Source organism: Thalassophryne amazonica, chromosome 11 (genome assembly GCF_902500255.1).
Source record: "Thalassophryne amazonica chromosome 11, fThaAma1.1, whole genome shotgun sequence".
In the NCBI taxonomy this organism is placed as follows: domain Eukaryota; kingdom Metazoa; phylum Chordata; class Actinopteri; order Batrachoidiformes; family Batrachoididae; genus Thalassophryne; species Thalassophryne amazonica.
In genome coordinates, this window is record NC_047113.1 from 17,495,732 (window position 1) to 17,517,809 (window position 22,078).

Genomic DNA, 22,078 nt, shown 5'->3' on the forward strand with positions numbered 1-22,078 from the left:
GCTTTGACCTGAGTACCCCATTGTAAACAGGGGACAAAGCATGTCTGAGACCCACCCCCCGGTTGAGGCTGGGTTTCAACTGCTTTACAAAGAATGCTTCCTTGACACCTCTCTCAAACCATTTCTTCTCTCTGGCCCTACAGGTGCCCACAACTGCAGAGGGAAGGGCTAAAGAACAACAACTTGTACGGAAAGCCCTCACAGTATGTGGGTACCCACGATGGTCCCTGGACAAAGTGCAGAAGTCCCAGAAAACAAACAGACCAGATAGACGGAGACAAGAAGAAGAGTGGCTCTCCCTTATTTAGCAGGATTAGGGGAAAAACTACAGAGGATCTTCAGACAGCACAAAATCCCAGTTTACTTTAAACCGGTTAACACCTTGAGACAGAAATTAGTTCACCCTAAGGACAGGATCCCTAGTTACAAACAGAGCAATGTAGTGTATTATATCAGATGTCAGGAAAACTGTAATGAACACTACATAGGTGAGACTAAGCAACCTTTAAACAAGAGGCTATACCAGCACCGCAGAGAGGTCGCCAGTGGACCTCAGTCTGCAGTTCATCTCCACCTGAAAGACACTAACCACACGTTTGAGGACAAGGAAGTTAAAATCTTAGCCAGAGAGAAGAAATGGTTTGAGAGAGGTGACAGATGACATTCCAGTGGAGGCATGGAAATGTCTAGGAGAGATGGCAGTAGAGTTTCTAACCAGATTGTTTAATAAAATCTTGGAAAGTGAGAGCATGCCTGAGGAGTGGAGACGAAGTGTGCTGGTTCCTATTTTCAAGAACAAGGGTGATGTGCAGAGCTGCAGTAACTACAGAGGCATAAAGCTGATCAGCCACAGCATGAAGTTATGGGAAATAGTAGTAGAAGCTAGGCTTAGAAAACAGGTGAAGATCTGTGAGCAGCAATATGGTTTCATGCCAAGAAAGAGCACTATAGATGCAATGTTTGCTCTGAGAATACTGTTGGAAAAGTACAGAGAAGGACAGAAAGAGTTACATTGTGTGTTTGTGGACTTAGAAAAAGCTTATGATAGGGTGCCAAGAGAAGAGTTGTGGTATTGTATGAGGAAGTCTGGAGTGGCAGAGAAGTATGTTAGGGTAGTGCAGGACATGTACAAGAATAGTGTGACAGCGGTGAGATGCGCAGTCGGAATGACAGACTCATTCAAGGTGGAGGTGGGATTACACCAAGGATCAGCTCTGAGTCCTTTCTTGTTTGCAGTGGTGATGGACAGGTTGACGGATGAGATCAGACAGGAGTCCCCATGGACTATGATGTTTGCAGATGATATTGTGATCTGTAGTGAGAGTAGAGAGCAAATTGAGTCTAGTCTGGAGAAGTGGAGATATGCTTTGGAGAGAAGGGGAATGAAAGTCAGTAGAAGCAAGACTGAGTACATGTGTGTGAATAAGAGGGAGCCCAGTGGAATAGTGCAGTTACAAGGAGTAGAAGTGGTGAAAGTAGATGAGTTTAAATATTTGGGGTCAGCTGTTCAAAGTAATGGAGAGTGTGGTAGAGAGGTGAAGAAGAGAGTGCAGGCAGGGTGGAGTGGGTGGAGAAAGGTGGCAGGAGTGATTTGTGACCGAAGAATATCAGCAAGAGTGAAGGGGAAAGTTTACAAAACAGTAGTGAGACTAGCTATGTTGTATGGTTTAGAGACAGTGGCACTAACAAAAAGACAGGAGGCAGAACTGGAGGTGGCAGAGCTGAAGATGTTGAGATTCTCTTTGGGAGTGACAAGAATGGACAAGATTAGGAATGAACATATCAGAGGGACAGCTCAGGTGGGACGGTTTGGAGACAAAGTCAGAGAGGCGAGATTGAGATGGTTTGGACATGTGCAGAGGAGGTACCCAGTGTATATAGGGAGAAGGATGCTGAGGATGGAGCCACCAGGCAGGAGGAGAAGAGGGAGACCAAATAGGAGATTCATGGATGTGCTGAGAGAGGACATGCAGGTTGTTGGTGTAAGAGAGGAAGATACAGAGGACAGGGTGAGATGGAAACGATTGACCGGCTGTGGCGACCCCTAACGGGAACAGCCGAAAGACTAAGAAGTGGTTTGCTCCACTGGCTGTTCTCCACCTCCGCAGATGAAGCGCACTTCTCGGTGGTGGGTAGAGGAAAATACAAAATAAAATGCGCATGCGCAGTTGCACATCGAGCGAGTTGCATCATCTCCACATGTGCAGTTGCGTGACACACCTCATCTCGACGGGTGACGTCTTCAAATCTGGGGTAGTTTGATGTGACCTTTTCAACAAACCTACCTTTTCAACACCCTACCTTTTCAACAAACCTACCTTTTCAACATCCTACCTTTTCAACAAACCTACCTTTTCAACAACCTACCTTTTCAACAACCTACCTTTTCAACATCTTACCTTTTCAACATCCTACTTTTTCAACAAACTTACCTTTTCAACATCCTACCTTTTCAACAAACCTACCTTTTCAACAAACCTACCTTTTCAACATCTTACCATTTCAACATCTTACCTTTTCAACAACCTAACTTTTCAACAACCTACCTTTTCAACATCCTACCTTTTCAACAAACCTACCTTTTCAATATCCTACCTTTTCAACATCCTACCTTTTCAACATCTTACCTTTTCAACATCCTACCTTTTCAACAACCTAACTTTTCAACAACCTAACTTTTCAACATCCTACCTTTTCAACATCCTACCTTTTCAACATCTTACCTTTTCAACAATCTACCTTTTCAACATCTTACCTTTTCAACAATCTACCTTTTCAACATCTTACCTTTTCAACAATCTACCTTTTCAACAAACCTACCTTTTCAACATCCTACCTTTTCAACATCTTACCTTCTCAACATTTCAATTTATTTTCAATTTAGTTTCATTTATATAGCGCCAAATCACAACAGAGTTGCCTCAAAGTGCTTCACACAGGTAAGGTCTAACCTTACCAACCCCCCCAAGAGCAACAGTGGTAAAGAAAAACTTAAACAAAATGCTGCAGCCAAGTCTGGCTGCAGCATTTTGAACCAATTGGAGACCCCTAAAGCTAGACTGCGGTAAACCAGAAAATAGAACATTCCAGTAGTCCAATCTAGAAGAGATAAATGCATGGATCAGGGTCTCAGCATCAGCCATAGACAGGATGGGACGAATCTTCGCTATATTTCGCAGGTGGAAGAAAGCAGTCCTAGTAATATTTCTAATGTGGAGGCCAAAGGACAACGAAGGATCAAAAATTACCCCAAGGTTCCTCACTTTGTCAGTGTGATGTATGACACACGAGCCGAGGCTGAGCATTAACTGGTCAAATTGATGCCGATGTCTCACTGGACCAAGAACCATCATTTCAGTCTTATCAGAGTTTAAAAGTAGGAAGTTTCTAGACATTCAACTTCTCACTGCTGCAAGGTAATCTAAGGATTTTATGTGAACGAGATTACCAGCAGTTATCAGCATGTATAACTGAGTATCATCTGCATAGCAGTGAAAGGTAATCCCAAAATGCTGCAATATGTGCCCAAGGGGTGCTATATAAAGGAAGAAAAGCAGGGGGCCTAAGACAGACCCCTGTGGAACCCCAAATTTCATGTCATTAAGGTTAGAGGTAGTGTTACTGTACAAAACACAGTGAGAACGACTGGTCAAGTATGACGTCAGCCATGCAAGGGCACTCCCAGTAATCCCAAAATGATTTTCCAGCCTATCAAGTAGAATATGATGATCCACTGTATCAAATGCACTGAGATCTAACAGCAACAGAGCCGTAGTGGTGTCCGAATCCATTGTAAGCAGAAGATCATTCACCACTTAAGTGAGAGCCGTCTCTGTGGAATATTTTCTAAAAGCAGACTGCAGTGGCTCAAAGAGATTATTCTCAGTAAGATAGTCTACGAGCTGCCATGACACCACTTTTTCCAGAATTTTAGAGAAAGATGACAGATTTGATATCGGCCGATAGTTTGTCAATACGCTAGGGTCAAGATTAGGTTTCTTAAGTAATGGTTTAATCACTGCTGATTTGAAACATTTAGGAACAGATCCAGAAGTTAAAGAAAGATTAATAATTTCCAGCACAGTCGGTCCAAGAGTGGGCCACAGGTCCTTAAACAGTTTTGTTGGTATAGGATCAAATAAACAGGTTGTGCTTTTTGTTGACATTATGAGTTTTGTCAGCATGCCTAGTGAGATACTATCAAATTCTGTAAATCTAGGTAATACCTCAGTAGTGGCACCCACCTCAATAGCAGGGTGTAGTGGCTGGGTTAAGGCATGCCAGGATATGTTTAACCTGATGTCTTCTATTTTCTTCCCAAAGTAATCCAGGAAATCTTGTGCTGTAAAAGGAGAGCGAACTACAGGTGGTTGTCCATGCATAAGTGTTGCCACCGTGTTGAACAAGAACTTTGAGTTATGCTTGTTTTTGTTGATCAAATCAGAGTAGTAAGTCCTCTTTGTAGCCAGTAATGCATGCTTATAGTCTAAGATAGCATCACGCCACGCAAGGTGAAATACTTCTCATTTTGAACGACGCCATTTCCGTTCTAGACCTCTTGCTTTATGCTTGAGGTCACGCAGATAATCACTGAACCAAGGTGACTGTGATTTGGGGGAGCACGGTTTTAACAGAGGTGGTGCAATCATGTCGAGTGTAGTTTTGAGCACTGAGTTTAAACTATCCACAAGTCTGTCTACTGACTGGGTATTTCTCAAATGTGAAGCTAAGACATCAGGCAGTCTAGCTTCGAGTTCAGTCTTAGTTGAGGAGTTGATGCATCACCGTAATGATATATAAGGTTGTTGTTCCACTAAACACGGCAGCGAAACTGTAAACTTAATAAGTGAGTGATCAGACACCACTGATGTAAGAGGCATGATGTCAATATTCGTGACAGCAATACCACGTGCGAGAACCAGATCCAGGGTATTTCCACTAATGTGCGTCAAATCCCGAATGTATTGCAGAAATCCTAATGCATCCACAATTTCCATAAATGATTTGCAGAGGGGATCAGAAGGCTTATTTATATGAATGTTAAAGTCACCAATAATCAGAATGTTATCTACACTAGTTGACAAGTTAGAGATGAACGCACCAAATTCATCTAAGAATTCAGAATATGGGCCAGGAGGCCTATATACAGTGACAACGTAATACGACTGATCATCTTACCTTTTCAACATCCTACCTTTTCATCTGTGGTGACCATGTGTTTCGTAGAACCCTCGAACTTCTTGTTGAAAGGTGACACAGCTCCCTATGTTTATTATTCTCTCACTCCCACACGGATTCATCTAAATGATAAACATAATAATAATATATAATAATTTGTTCAATTGTTCATTTGTGTCATTTCATGTCATTTCCCTTGAACATTTTCCATGAACAAAAAGGAACAGAAAGAAGATAAATCTTGTATTCTCTGCTACTTATAATAAAATAAAAACAAATAAATAAAAATAGAAATTCATTTGTTTCTTTAATTCCAACCCAAACGCAGTCTCCTCATCATCAAACATCAAATAAACATCTTTAGCAATAATATGACTGTCTTATATTTCAGTAGTTACATCCATCCTAATTTTCTATATTTTGTCATGATTTTGTCCTTATATATATATTTTTTTTAATTAGTCAATTAGTTTAACACCATAAACAGAGGGAACTTCTTTGTCATAGTCTGTGCGAACATAGTCCGCAAATTACGTTTTCTTCTATAGCAAACGACCCGTGGAACAAAACTAAATAAATTTTGGAGAGCATCTGGCAAACGTTCTTGTTTAACTTTCCAAATAATAAGTACAATTTTTAAGTTGACAAGATCCTTAAATTTTAATTGACTAGTTGCAATAAACAAATTATTGATATGCTCTCTGTAACCTTTTTTGTTGATAATTCTAATGGCTCTTTTTTGTAACAGATACAATCAATTAGTGGTACTGTTACATGTTACCCCAGACTTCAGTACAATAACTGAGGTATGGGAGAATCACTGAGCAATACAACATATGCACAGAGTTACAATCAAACAAATCTTTTACTCAATCGTCAGTAATGTATTTTTGAACAAACTTGATTCCCTTGTGATTTCCTTTTTCACATTCTCTCAAATGTTAATCATCTTGAGATATCTGCCCAAGTAATAGTCCCACCAAGTTTGATGAACGTCTGTCCAGCTGTTTTTTCATTACCTTTCTCACATAGAGACACATAGATGGCTATGTGTCTACAGCAGGATGAATATGTTAGTTTAAATGAGTCAACACTCCCGAGTCACACTAACTGTCAGAATGCTCGTAGCACGGGCCGGGGCGGAGGATTAGCAGCAATCTTCCATTCCAGCTTATTAATTAATGAAAAACCCAGACAGAGCTTTAATTCATTTGAAAGCTTGTCTCTTAGTCTTGTCCATCCAAATTGGAAGTCCCAAAAACCAGTTTTATTTGTTATTATCTATCGTCCACCTGGTCGTTACTGTGAGTTTCTCTGTGAATTTTCAGACCTTTTGTCTGACTTAGTGCTTAGCTCAGATAAGATAATTATAGTGGGTGATTTTAACATCCACACAGATGCTGAGAATGACAGCCTCAACACTGCATTTAATCTATTATTTGACTCTATTGGCTTTGCTCAAAAAGTAAATGAGTCCACCCACCACTTTAATCATATCTTAGATCTTGTTCTGACTTATGGTATGGAAATAGAAGACTTAACAGTATTCCCTGAAAACTCCCTTCTGTCTGATCATTTCTTAATAACATTTACATTTACTCTGATGGACTACCCAGCAGTGGGGAATAAGTTTCATTACACTAGAAGTCTTTCAGAAAGCGCTGTAACTAGGTTTAAGGATATGATTCCTTCGTTATGTTCTCTAATGCCATATACCAACACAGTGCAGAGTAGCTACCTAAACTCTGCAAGGGAGATAGAGTATCTCGTCAATAGTTTTACATCCTCATTGAAGACAACTTTGGATGCTGTAGCTCCTCTGAAAAAGAGAGCTTTAAATCAGAAGTGTCTGACTCCGTGGTATAACTCACAAACTCGTAGCTTAAAGCAGATAACCCGTAAGTTGGAGAGGAAATGGCGTCTCACTAATTTAGAAGATCTTCACTTAGCCTGGAAAAAGAGTCTGTTGCTCTATAAAAAAGCCCTCCGTAAAGCTAGGACATCTTTCTACTCATCACTAATTGAAGAAAATAAGAACAACCCCAGGTTTCTTTTCAGCACTGTAGCCAGGCTGACAAAGAGTCAGAGCTCTATTGAGCTGAGTATTCCATTAACTTTAACTAGTAATGACTTCATGACTTTCTTTGCTAACAAAATTTTAACTATTAGAGAAGAAATTACTCATAACCATCCCAAAGACGTATCGTTATCTTTGGCTGCTTTCAGTGATGCCGGTATTTGGTTAGACTCTTTCTCTCCGATTGTTCTGTCTGAGTTATTTTCATTAGTTACTTCATCCAAACCATCAACATGTTTATTAGACCCCATTCCTACCAGGCTGCTCAAGGAAGCCCTACCATTATTTAATGCTTCGATCTTAAATATGATCAATCTATCTTTGTTAGTTGGCTATGTACCACAGGCTTTTAAGGTGGCAGTAATTAAACCATTACTTAAAAAGCCATCACTTGACCCAGCTATCTTAGCTAATTATAGGCCAATCTCCAACCTTCCTTTTCTCTCAAAAATTCTTGAAAGGGTAGTTGTAAAACAGCTAACTGATCATCTGCAGAGGAATGGTCTATTTGAAGAGTTTCAGTCAGGTTTTAGAATTCATCATAGTACAGAAACAGCATTAATGAAGGTTACAAATGATCTTCTTATGGCCTCGGACAGTGGACTCATCTCTGTGCTTGTTCTGTTAGACCTCAGTGCTGCTTTTGATACTGTTGATCATAAAATTTTATTACAGAGATTAGAGCATGCCATAGGTATTAAAGGCACTGCGCTGCGGTGGTTTGAATCATATTTGTCTAATAGATTACAGTTTGTTCATGTAAATGGGGAATCTTCTTCACAGACTAAAGTTAATTATGGAGTTCCACAAGGTTCTGTGCTAGGACCAATTTTATTCACTTTATACATGCTTCCCTTAGGCAGTATTATTAGACGGTATTGCTTAAATTTTCATTGTTACGCAGATGATACCCAGCTTTATCTATCCATGAAGCCAGAGGACACACACCAATTAGCTAAACTGCAGGATTGTCTTACAGACATAAAGACATGGATGACCTCTAATTTCCTGCTTTTAAACTCAGATAAAACTGAAGTTATTGTACTTGGCCCCACAAATCTTAGAAACATGGTGTCTAACCAGATCCTTACTCTGGATGGCATTACCCTGACCTCTAGTAATACTGTGAGAAATCTTGGAGTCATTTTTGATCAGGATATGTCATTCAAAGCGCATATTAAACAAATATGTAGGACTGCTTTTTTGCATTTACGCAATATCTCTAAAATCAGAAAGGTCTTGTCTCAGAGTGATGCTGAAAAACTAATTCATGCATTTATTTCCTCTAGGCTGGACTATTGTAATTCATTATTATCAGGTTGTCCTAAAAGTTCCCTTAAAAGCCTTCAGTTAATTCAAAATGCTGCAGCTAGAGTACTGACGGGGACTAGCAGGAGAGAGCATATCTCACCCATATTGGCCTCTCTTCATTGGCTTCCTGTTAGTTCTAGAATAGAATTTAAAATTCTTCTTCTTACTTATAAGGTTTTGAATAATCAGGTCCCATCTTATCTTAGGGACCTCGTAGTACCATATCATCCCATTAGAGCGCTTCGCTCTCAGACTGCAGGCTTACTTGTAGTTCCTAGGGTTTGTAAGAGTAGAATGGGAGGCAGAGCCTTCAGCTTTCAGGCTCCTCTCCTGTGGAACCAGCTCCCAATTCAGATCAGGGAGACAGACACCCTCTCTACTTTTAAGATTAGGCTTAAAACTTTCCTTTTTGCTAAAGCTTATAGTTAGGGCTGGATCAGGTGACCCTGAACCATCCCTTAGTTATGCTGCTATAGACTTAGACTGCTGGGGGGTTCCCATGATGCACTGAGTGTTTCTTTCTCTTTTTGCTCTGTATGCACCACTCTGCATTTAATCATTAGTGATTGATCTCTGCTCCCCTCCACAGCATGTCTTTTTCCTGGTTCTCTCCCTCAGCCCCAACCAGTCCCAGCAGAAGACTGCCCCTCCCTGAGCCTGGTTCTGCTGGAGGTTTCTTCCTGTTAAAAGGGAGTTTTTCCTTCCCACTGTAGCCAAGTGCTTGCTCACAGGGGGTCGTTTTGACCGTTGGGGTTTTACATAATTGTTGTATGGCCTTGCCTTACAATATAAAGCGCCTTGGGGCAACTGTTTGTTGTGATTTGGCGCTATATAAAAAAAAATTGATTGATTGATTACAGTACCCTGCTTTCCCGGTGACCATCTACAATCGCCATTCCAATAAGACAAAACACAATATTTAACTCTACTATTTGTGTATGCATGCAAACTATTGTACTGTAGTTTAAGACCCTAATACTCCATCCTTCTTCACCTCTTCTACATAATGTAATCTGAAGCAGTCTATAAGCAAAATGAAGGGGTTCCTGCCCCCCAATGCAAATGTAAATTGCAAAACCTTAAAGTGTATTTGGATTTCTTTTTAGGAATCCTGAGCTCAACCCATAACTCTTTAGCAGACAGACTGAGAGTTTGAAGAAAGACTGCAAAGTAATTTGTCTCTGGCCTCATTTGCTCAACTTTGGCTTTAAAATATCAGAAATATGTTCCAGCTTTAGAGGGAACTCACCCGGACAGTGTGATGAGATGAATATATGTGCAGGCAATGGTGGAAATATCTGTAAGAAAGATTTGTTATGGCCAAAAGGCTTCATAAAAAAAAAAGTACAATGTGGCTCAATGGACACAGAACACATCAGGACACAAAGACCAGATTAACTGAGGCCTGATTCACACACAACACGGAGCATCTGCAAAAAAGAGGCCCATGTTTAGTCTTCATGCAACCTACAGGGGGCATGGGATGGGTGGGGCATAAATTGGTAATGTGCCCATTTTCAAAATAGTTGTATTGTGATCCACATCATGCCAAGGGTAGTTACTAGGGGTCGACTGATTATCGGCCAGGCCAATTATTGGTGCCAATTTTCGGCATTTTTTCAGATACCAGTCTCGGCCATTTAGAGCGGCTGAGATGCTGATATGATGTTTATTTTTCTCAGTGCTGGATGTAATGATGTACTGGTTGCCAAGTTCCGCCTTCATTTTTAAAAAGAAATCACCATTCAGCAACCTTTGTGTTCTGCACTGTGCGCTGCAGCGCTGCACAGCTGAAAGCATTGTCTCTCTCCCACTGCAGGCCTCTGTGTCAAATTTCAGTTCAGTCGCAGAAGGAAAAAACTTCACCCGAATCCTTCATTAAATAATCCAGAGCGCCTACTGTGTCCATGACTGCTGTTACATTCAGAAATTAGTGGTTTATTTTACAGCTTAAAGACTTTGTCTTTCCATAAAGATCCAGGAGAAAAGCAGAGAGTCTGTTTTAGCTAAACAAGGAGAGAGGGGAGGAAGAGGGTCAGAGCAGGAGAGGAGGAAGAGGGGGGTTCACTCATTTTCACAAGTAATTAATTTTCATAAAACTGTTTAAAAACTACTAACGGTTTACAAGTAATCACATGATCCATCCGCTAAAGACCTCCATGTGAACAGCAGACTTTAGTGCTAAACACTCGTTAAAGCAGCTAACGATCACCTTCAGGCTGCACACACCTTCATGTTTATGACGCATGACAGTGTGGAAAACTATGATTTAGAAAAAAATTTTCATGCAGCTTTTATCCCTTAAAAACAGTTTGGACAATGAAAATCAGTTGAGGTTCAGCTCTTGTTCAAATAAGGCAATTATTAAAGGGGTTATTGTTATTGTTAAAATAAATAAGTAAATAAAGCAATCCCACTCAAAAATGTTGAAGGAAAAAACAATTCTGAAGTAGTTTTGAAGAAATACGATGTGCATCCAATATTAATGTTTTTAACCTTTTAAACGTTATTCATGACCTGCGCATAACATAAAATATAACATAAATATGAAATATGCATCACATTTAAGTTACACTGTTGTGTGTTGGGGGGTTTGGCTGGATGTTTTTGTGTTGTTTTCTTTTCTTTGCTCTCCAGGTGGTATGCAAACTGGTTTTTGTCTGTGGAGAAGGTGCTGGCAGAAGAATCCTTCACCCTCATCAACATTATTGGCTGCACTTGTGGAGGATGTTCATGTGCAGGCCTAATGACTCGCAGCACCTGTGGATGATGCTCACGTGCAGACTTAAAGACTTTCAGCTGAAGCAGATAATGAGTCATGAGTGATTCAAGCAGAATGGCCGGGAACTCGACCTTGTGACGTTCGTTTGTGAGACGCTGAGGACCGCGCCTGGGTTTGACACATCGTGCCTGTGAAGGAGGACGGGTGAGGGACACATGCTGTCAGCACACATCAGAGGTGATTGATTGTCTGAATAAGTGTTAACAGTAATTTGGTATTTTGTTACGCAGTATATTTGAACATTGAGAATTGTGCAGCTTGCTTCTTACTGCCGTGGCGTGCGGAATGATGATCCTCCACCTGTTGTGAGAAGCTGCTCATTTACATAAAGCTTAAATTCAGACCTGAATGTGTTGCTGATAGTGTGTGCCTTTGAAGGATATTAGTTGTAGCTGTTGACTTACCTCACCTCTTCTATCCTTCACAGAGTCAGTTTGTCGTGTCCACCTGGGGGGTGTTTGGCGGTGAAGTTGAGTCCAGAAGCGCCGGGCTTCGATCCCTTTGGGCGCTGGAGAGCGCGCCGTCCTTCACTCCGCCAGACAAAAGCACTGTTATGTTGTACACCAAGTATTGCACAAGAGGGGAAAATAAAATTGTTTTGTTTTTGGAACCGCTTTCTGATTATTTAGCGCTGGGTTCAGTCAGACGCAGGTCCGCTCCTCAACCCGCGTCTGCACATAACATACACTGCCTTAAGTTGTGACTCTTACATGTGATTACAAAACATTAACAATCTTAAATTACTTTAATTTATTCCACTTCACAAAGGCGCATTCATGTGTGACAAATACCCATCATATGGAGCTAATGCCCCCTGACTTCAGGCACTGAGGGACTATTATCCCATGCCACTCTTTTAAAACATGAATTGCTGCTTTCTGGTTTGGAGCAAAGTCCCTCCCATAGCACTACTTGATTTGTTAGATATCACAAGTTCAGCCTGTTAGTGCTGCAGGCGGCTGTCCCACAGAGCATAGAAGAAAATACTGTAGCAGCGTGCAGACTGGAGCTGTATCGGCTGTATTTACGAGGGCTGTCAATAAAGTATAGGTCCTTTTTATTTTTTTCAAAAACTATATGGATTTCATTCATATGTTTTTACATCAGAAATGCTTGAACCCTCGTGCGCATGCGTGAGTTTTTCCACGCCTGTCGGTGACATTATTCGCCTGTGAGCACTCCTTGTGGGAGGAGTCGTCCAGCGAATTCCTTTGTCTGAGAAGTTGCTGACAGACTGGTGCTTTGTTTGATCAAAATTTTTTCTAAACCTGTGAGGCACATCGAAGTGGACACGGCTCGAAAAAAATCTCCTTTAACAGTGGAATATCCGGATAAAATGCTAAAACCAACTTCTTCTGAAACTTCTCTGTTCTCTCACGACGTCCTGGATCAATAGAGCCTGAAATGTGGAGGTTTTCAGCTTGAAACAGGCTGACGACGGCGCCTGGGAGTGCTGTGCGACGTCTCGCTCCGTGGGAAGTCCTTAAAGCGACAGTATCACCTCAAAATCTCTCATCAGCCGTTAAAATTTTCACAGAAAACCAGCTTAATTTTTCGAACCGTGTCCACTTCGATGTGCCTCACAGGTTTAGAAAAAATTTTGATCAAACAACGCGCCAGTCTCTCAGCAACTTCTCAGACAAAGGAATTCCGACGAGGGGCTGGACGACTCCTCCCACAAGGAGTGCTCACAGGCGAATGACGTCACCGACAGGCGTGGAAAAACTCACGCATGCGCGCAAGGGTTCAAGCATGTCTGACGTAAAAACATATGAATGAAATCCATATAGTTTTTGAAAAAATAAAAAAGACCTATACTTAATTGACAGCCCTCGTATTTAATTGTTCATTTGTTCAGCTTCATCATGTGATTTGTAGCTCCTTGCACTTTTTGTGTGAAGGTCAGGTTGAAAGCTTCTGTGAATTAAACATATGCTGTAAAGCATTTAGAAAATGTGTTATACTATATTTTGACACCTTTTGACACATTTTACTGCAGGCAAATATCAGCATTGGCCTCCAAACCTTGCCGATAATCAGTACCGACCGTTAAAAATCCATATGTATCACTGACACACAATATTTGGTATGATTATAGTAACTACTACCAAGTAATATTTGCCCAAATTTAATATCTCAGTTTTAGAAAAACAATTCATTTGAGTGTTACGAGTTGAAGTCATTTCTTCTTTTTTTTTCTCCTTTTTTTTTGTGTAGAGCTGGAAAATTCAAAGTTGTATCTCCATAATGCTATTATGCTATCAATGCAAATTTTGTTGCATTGCAACATGGCATCAGGCCAGGGTTCAGGCCATGCATATTTCAGTGATGCGCGTTACAACCCACTGAATCAAACATGTGAAGCAGAGCTGGATGAAACTCCATAGCTATGGCCAGAAGATTTTGTGCAATCAGCTCTTTAATTTGGGATTTTTGAGCACTGTGTAAGTGGACTTTTTATTATTGGCATTTCTTCTTTTCCCTTATTTCCACAACAGCAGATTTTAAGTGGATCTGCAGGGGCAGATCTGAGGAGTGGGGTGGGGTGGGGGGGTGTCCCCCTTCATGGATGAAAAAACCTGCTTAATGCCGTTTATGAATGCTCTATTCAGCAACAAGTGATGAGCTCAACAAATTTGTAACACACATGATTCAGCAAAGTTACAGAAGGTTGTTCACCTTTTTAGTCAAATACCAAATGTTTAGCCAAATGTTATCTGTTACTTGTCATAAAGTTATAGTATCACATTTAAAATTATGCAAGTCCAAATGAATAAAAATGGGTTACAAAGTATTGTTTTTCTGTGACTGAATTTTGTGGTGAAATATGTACCAAAATGCAGGAAATGGCACCTAAAAATTTAACATTTTCTGGGGGTGAGGGGGTGCATGTCCCCAGACCCCCCTAGGGAAGTGCAACCGAGACACATTCACAAATCCACGACCTCTTGATACAAAATCCTGTATCTGCCCCAAGATCTGCATATTGATTTGGCACAAGTTTTACCAGAGATTCCCTTCCTGACACAACTTCACACGACATGGTGAGCGGGCAGGGGTGGCCTTGAACTGGGAAACCTGCACAGTCATTTTATTATTATTATTATTTAAAACTAATGTGAGATTTTTCAGTATATAAGTTGCACTGGAGTATACTGTGGATCCGGAAAGTATTCACAGCACTTCACTTTTCCCAATTTTTGTTATGTTACAAAATTGAGTAAATTATTATTTTTTCCCTCAAAACTCTACTCACAACACCCCATAATGACAACATGAAAAAAAATTATTAGAAATTTTTGCAAACTTGCTAAAAATAAAAAAATAAATAAAATACAAAATTTTGCAAATATATTAAAAATAAAAACAAACTAAAATCACATGTACATAAGTATTCAGAGCCATTGCTCAGTACTTTAATGAAGCACCTTTGGCAGCAATTACAGCCTCAAGTCATCTTGTATATGATGCCACAACCTTGGTGCACCTATCTTTGGGCAGTTTTCCCATTCCTCTTTGCAGCACCTCTCAACCTCCATCAGGTTGGATGGGAAGCATCGGTGCACAGCCATTTTCAGATCTCTCCAGAAATGTTCAATTAGAATCAGGTCTGGGCTCTGGTTGGGCCACTCAAGGACATTCACAGAGTTGTCTTGAAGCCACTCCTTTGATGTTTTGGCTGTGTGGTTAGGATCATTGTCCTGCTGAAGGATGAACTGTCACCCCAGTCTGAGGTCAAGAGCGCTCTGGAGCAGGTTTTCATCCAGGATGTCTCTGTATATTGCTGAATTCATCTTTCCCTCAAGCCTGACTATTCTCCACAGCATGATGCTGTCACCACTACGCTTCACTGTAGGTATGGTGTCCGATTTCTCTAAATATGACACCTGGCATTCACACCAACGAGTTCAATCTTTGTCTCATCACACCAGAGAATTTTGTTTCTCATGGTCTGAGAGTCCGTCAGGTGGCTTTTGGTAAACTCCCGGTGAGCTGCCATGTGCCTTTTACTAAGGAGTGGCTTGTGTCTGGTCACTGTGCAGCAATCCACCATTCAGCCCTGTATTGCAGAAATGGTTGTCCTTCTGGAAGGTTCTCCTCTCTCCACTGAGGAATGCTGGAGCTCTGACAGAGTGGCCATCAGGTTCTTGGTCACGTCCGTGACTAAGGCCCTTCCCTCCCAATCACTCAGTTTAGACAGGTGGCCAGCTCTAGGAACAGTCCCAGTGGATCCAAACTTCTTCCATTTATGGTTGATGGAGGCCACTGTGCTCATTGGGACCTTCAAAGCAACAGAAATGTTTCTGTACCCTTCCCTAGATTAGTGCCTTGAGACAATTCTGTCTTGAAGGTCAACAGATGATTCCTTTGACTTCATGCTTGGTTTGAGCTCTGACATACACTTTCAACTGTGGGACCTTATATGTAGACAGGTGTATGCCTTTCCAAATCATGTCCAATCACCGAATTTACCCCAGGTGGACTCCAATTATGCTGTCTAAACATGATCAGTGGAAACAGGATATACCTGAGCTCAGTTTTGAGCTTCATGGCAAAGGCTGTGAATACTTATGTACACAAGGTTTCTTGTTTTTTTTTTTAATACATTTGCAAAAGTCTAAAAAAACTTTTTTCACTTTGTCATTATGGGGTATTGTGTGTAGAGGTTTGGGGAAAAACAATGAATTCACTCCATGTTCGAATAAGGCTGTAATATAGCAAAATGTGGAAGAAAGTGAAGCACTGTGAATACTTTCCAGATGCACTGGAAGTTGCAGGACCTAAAAAGTTAGAATTCATGATTATGGTATCCCTCCTCCCCATTTAAAATCATAAAAATCCTAGGCTCCCCCCTGCAGAAGTTAACAAATGGCTCTTGAGGTTAAGGTCAGACAAGCAGACATGTCTCATCTTCAAATGAAAAACAGGACACTCAATTTCAACTAAATTTTTAGTGACAAAATCAAAAATAACAGTATTCAAAGTAAGTAAAAGTCTTCAGTAACCCTGTAGTTTCTGTGTTCAATACCTTCCAGAGTGTTTCGCTGCGTGAGTGTATATAATCTCTGTTGCTACAAAAATTATTCAATCATCATTCTAAAAGAATATAAATAATAATGAATGTAAATGTCTGGATGACTACTGTGCATGTCCTAAAACATTTAGTCATCATCACTCTATTGCAATGTGCTGTAAACTGCGTGACAAGAGGACTGAAGTGATGTTTAGTAAATGGTAAATAGTAAAGTAGATCACACGACTTTCAGTTACCAACCAGCTGCACAGTTTGGAGGCTCTTACCTGCTTGACCAGAATATGGCATGGAAGTGATCTGCTAATCTCACTTTGGTTTGCACTTGCACACAAATTAATCCTGATATACATGAAAAATATCTGCCTACCTCAGATAAGTTTCTTTCTTCATCAATCAACATAAACCAGAGAGGACACACAGTATGAGAGAGCAAAAAACAAAAAATGCATCCACATATCCTTAATCAATCAAAACCACTTGTACCTCTCACCTAATCATTTGCACTTATAAAGTGTCGTAAATATACTGTATCTACATTCTGCTCATTCAGATTGCTGGTGCTGCACACTCATATCTACAAATAAGGCAAAGCCAAAATTCTCCTTCTTATATATACAGCACCCTCCAAAAGTATTAGGCTGCTTGATATTTGGCACATTTGTTTATGCCATTTCAAATACAAAAAGTAAATCAGGCTTCTCAGTAAAATTTCTAAAACAATCATTCTTAAAAGTAAACTCAAAGCAAATTTCTATAATCCCCTTCACACATAACATGATTGAAGCCGACTAACGCACGATGGAGGAATTTCATGTCAGTCATGAAAAATCTGAGCCACCTCTATCGCCTTGTACACCTGACGCTACAACTATTCGTTCACACCAGTGGCCGAAAGACAGAGAGAGTCCAAATGATTCCTCTCGCGGCAGGTGTTGGCCAAATTCCAGGTGGAACACACGAACATCCAACACTGCTCGCTGGACACTGTGTGGTGCCATTCGCGCTGTCAGCAAGAAAATAGTGAGCAGACAATCACTTTCAAGCTGGCAGTGATAATTGTCTAAGTGCCCCAACGGGTCTTGCTTTGCAAAAAGCAACACACGTGGTGTGCATGTGTATTGCATGTGTACGCATGTGTCGCACCCCCCTCAAACATGTGCCGTGCGGGGTGGGGTAGCTTTGCATGAAATGCTGATATGTATGTACAGACATGATCACCGGGGGGCCGGACAGCCTCGTCTGAGTGCACATAGCACGGCGAGGTGCCTCTCAGCTGATCGCAGCAAACTGACAGCTGGAAATGATGGCTCAGTGCACACAACGTGTACAACCCCAATTCCAATGAAGTTGGGACATTGTGTGAAATGTAAAAAAAACAGAATACAGTGATTTGCAAATCTTCTTCCACCTATATTCAATTGAATACACCACAAAGACAAGATATTTAGTGTTCAAACTGATAAACTTTATTGTTTTTGTGCAAATATTTGCTTATTTTGAAATGGATGCCTGCAACACATTTCAAAAAAGTTGGGACAGTGGTATGTTTACCACTGTGTTACATCACCTTTCCTTCTAACAGCACTCAATAAGCGTTTGGGAACTGAGGACACTAATTGTGAGTGTCATGATTCGGTATAAAAGGAGCATCCCCAAAAGTCTCAGATGTTCACAAGCAAAAATGGGTTGAGGATCACCACTTTGTGAACAACTGCATGGAAAAAAATAGTCCAAAAGTTTAAGAACAATGTTTCTCAACATTCAATTTCAAGGAATTTAGGGATTTCATCATCTACAGTCCATAATATAATCAGAAGATTCAGAGAATCTGGAGAACTTTCTACACGTAAACGGCAAGGCCGAAAACCAACATTGAATGCCCGTGACCTTCGATCCCTCAGGCTGCACTGCATTAAAAACCGACATCATTATGTAAAGGATCTTACTGCATGGGCTCAGGAACACTTCAGAAAACCATTGTCAGTTAACACAGTTCGTCGCTACATCTACAAGTGCAAGTTAAAACTCTACCATGCAAAGTGAAAGCCATACATCAACAACATCTAGAAACGCCGCTGCCTTCTCTGGGACCGAGCTCATTTGAAATGACCAGACGCAAAGTCGAAAAGTGTGCTGTGGTCTGATGAGTCCACATTTCAAATTGTTTTTGGAAATCATGGACATTGTGTCCTCTGGACGAAAGAGGAAAAAGCCCAACCAGATTGTTACCAGCGCAAAGTTCAAAAGCCAGCATCTGTGATGGTATATGGGGGTGTGTTAGTGTCCATGGCATGGGCAACTTACACATCTGTGATGGCACTGTTAGATAATATCTGTGCTAATTCTTTATTTTATGTTAGCTATCAACTATTTGTGTTATTTGAAAGTTCTGAGAAATATAAGTCAGGTTTTACTTCATCATGTGTCCAAGTCTCCTCCTGTTGCTGAGAGAAATGAGAACATGAGAAATGTGAGACTAAACCACACCCATGTTAACACCCACAAGGTATAAAAAGTGTTGTATGACTCATTTTAGCGGCCTTTCACAAGATGGACACTGTCTGTGAGGGTCCCAGGCCTGGTTTCTAATGTGACCTTGAATAAACTCAAAATGAGGAATGCAATGGTGTGGTTTTTGGTAAGGGGCAGAATCTTACATAAAAGAACCGGGCAGAAATAACAGCACCATCAATACTGAAAGGTACATCCAGGTTTTGGAGCTACACAAGCTGCCATCCAAGCAACATCTTCTTCAGGGACGTCTCTGTTTATTTCAACAAGACAATGCCAAGCCACATTCTGCACATTACAACAGAGTGGCTTCGTAGTAAAAGAGTGCAGGTACTAGACTGTTCCTGCCTGCAGTCCAGACCTGTCACCCATTGAAAATGTTTGGCACATTATGAAGCGCAAAATACGACAACAGAGACCCCGGACTGAAGTCATACATCAAGCAAGAATGGGAAAGAATTCCACCTACAAAGCTTCAACAATTAGTGTCCTCAGTTCCAAAACGCTTATTGAGTGTTGTTAGAAGGAAAGGTGATGTAACACAGTGGTAAACATACCACTGTCTCAGCTTTTTTGAAACGTGTTGCAGGTATCCATTTTAAAATGAGCAAATATTTGCACAAAAACAATAACGTTTGTCAGTTTGAACATTAAATATCTTGTCTTTGTGGTGTATTCAATTGAATATAGGTTGAAGAGGCTTTGCAAATCATTGTATTCTGTTCTTATTTACATTTTACACAACATCCCAACTTCATTGGAATTGGGGTTGTAACATTAAAAACACAGAGATCACTGCCAGGACAGGTATATAAATAATTACTATAATAACTACATACACAATTACATGCCAAGTAACTAAAATGAATGACCACATACAGAAACAGAAAGTGACACTTTGGTCTGGGCGCTGAACGGACAAGGAGTGTGGCCGCCAACAGCCGCTACTGTTGAGATCTCTGCTCCTGGACATCACAGCTGGGGAACATGTACCGTGTTTTGAAGGACATGACCTTACAATTGTCCTCTGTGAGGTGTGTGTCTCTGCCTGCTGTCTTCATGTGTAAAGATATAAAACATCTTTCACCTTTGCGGCGGGTTATAGCGGCTGCACACAGCACACCTCTGCAGGCTGCTCCATGTGAAATGGACCATCAGACTATGTGAACACACAGCAGGCGATCTGAATGTCATGTCTGTCTGACAGGACATCCTTGTCGGGCCGGACACACATTCAGGCCGGCCGGACTATAACAAGCCAACAGTGTGACATATACGCCACTTTCAGTCACGTATCACCAAAAATACACCATAACAAATGGCGTTTTGTAAGTTATTATGGTCCTTTTTTCGCTGTAATTAAAGACAACAAAATTCTTCATCTTTTCATCATCTAATTTCCCTAATTTAAAAAAATATGTTTATCTCTATGTTGATTTTAAGCATTTTACGCTGCTGTTACAAGCAGGGATTGTAGTGCAGTGGTAAAGTTTATGTCTGTTAATTAGAGCTTTTGTAAATTGCAGGTTCGAATCCCGTGAGTGGCATTTATTTTTTAATTAACCATGGTAATTTAATCGCAGAGTTCTGTATTGATTCCCCTTTTATTTATTATTTATATCAACCCAGTGAATTTCACTAATTATACACCAATATCTAATCTATCAGTGTCCGGTGATTGTAGTAATTATTTATATACCAGCTGGACAAAATAAGACATAATGAGAGTGCACTGCTTCATTCATGTCATTTCTTGACTGTATGTTTGTGACCATGGGGCATATACAGAGGCACAGAGGGATCATACGTGAATTGTCCGCTCAATAAGAGGGATTAAATATTGGACATTGCGGTGGTTTTTTATGGTGTGTAGTTTTTATTTTTTGTTTCTCCACCGCAGCGGCACAATGTGGTTCCACACGTTCCAGCTGGTTTTTATTTTTTATCTCCACAGCAGTAGCGGGATGTGGAGATAAAAAAATATAAGATGGCTCCAGCTGCTTGCACTGTGTTCGTGAATGAAACCACTGCAGTGGGATATTTCACGCCTGCCCAACCATGTGTCCTTCCCGACGTTGGCTCGATGTTTACAGGGTTCGCTCATTTGAGCCGTTTCACCGTGATTCGCTCTGATTCCTACTTATTCGTACTATGTGTGAAAGGACCCTAAAACTTGATATGAATTAATTACAAATGTAAAAGCTAAGATGATGAGTTGAATAATGGGCCACTTTGGTATAATACCTGTAAACAATCGGTTTTATTGCCAGTTTTCAGACAAGTCAGGGGATGAATACACAAACATTTCCAAGTTACTGAATATGTCTTGGACTTTATTTACATCCATTATGAAGAAATACAAACAGTATGGCACTCTATGGTAAATCTGTATGGAGTAGAAGGTTCTCAAAAACTGAGTGACTATGCAAGAAGGAGAAGCGTGAGGAAAGACACCAAGACACCCAAACAACCCAGAAGAAGACAGAGGCTGCATGAAGTGGTACAGAGGAGGATTTTCTTCAAAAGACCTGAAAGTTTAGCTACAGTTTGCCAGAAGGTACATCTGAGATTCAAGCCTAGATTTGATTTTTTGGTGAAAGAAAATACCAAAGAGTGCCAAACTGTTTTTCTTCATAGCTGATGTAAATAAAGTTCAAGACATATTCAGTAACTTGGAAATGTTCATGTAGCCATCACCTGACTTGTCTGAAGAGAACTGGCAATAAAACTGATTTATTTACAGGTATTATACCAAAGTGGCCCATTACGCAACCCATCATCTTATCTTTTATATTTTTAATGAATTTATATCAAGTTATAGAGATTTACTTTTAAGTTTAAGGAAATAATTTTAGAAGTTTTTATACTGAGAAGCCTGATTTAATTTTTCTATTTGAAATGGCATAATCAAATGTGTCAAATATCAAGTACCCAATACTTTTGGAGGGCACTCTATATATATATATATACACAGTGGGGCAAAAAAGTAGTTAGTCAGCCATTGACTGTGCAAGTTCTCCTACTTAGAAAGATGAGAGAGGTCTGTAATTTTCATCGAAGGTACACTTCAACTATGAGACAAAATGAGAAAAAAAAATCCAGCAAATCACATTGTAGGATTTTTAAATAATTTATTTGTAAATTATGGTGGAAAATAAGTATTTGGTCACTCACAAACAAGCAA

The 22,078-nt window shown here is 40.4% G+C and overlaps 1 long non-coding RNA gene across 1 annotated transcript; it reads right to left on the reverse strand.

Annotated features, from left to right (window-relative positions):
* Nucleotides 1-16,296: 16,296 nt before the first annotated feature.
* LOC117520817 lies at nucleotides 16,297-21,867 on the reverse strand. Its single transcript, XR_004563773.1, has 3 exons — nucleotides 21,846-21,867; nucleotides 19,913-19,921; nucleotides 16,297-16,985 (listed from the first exon to the last, which is right to left on the reverse strand). It is a non-coding gene; the product is annotated as an uncharacterized LOC117520817 (long non-coding RNA).
* Nucleotides 21,868-22,078: the final 211 nt, after the last annotated feature.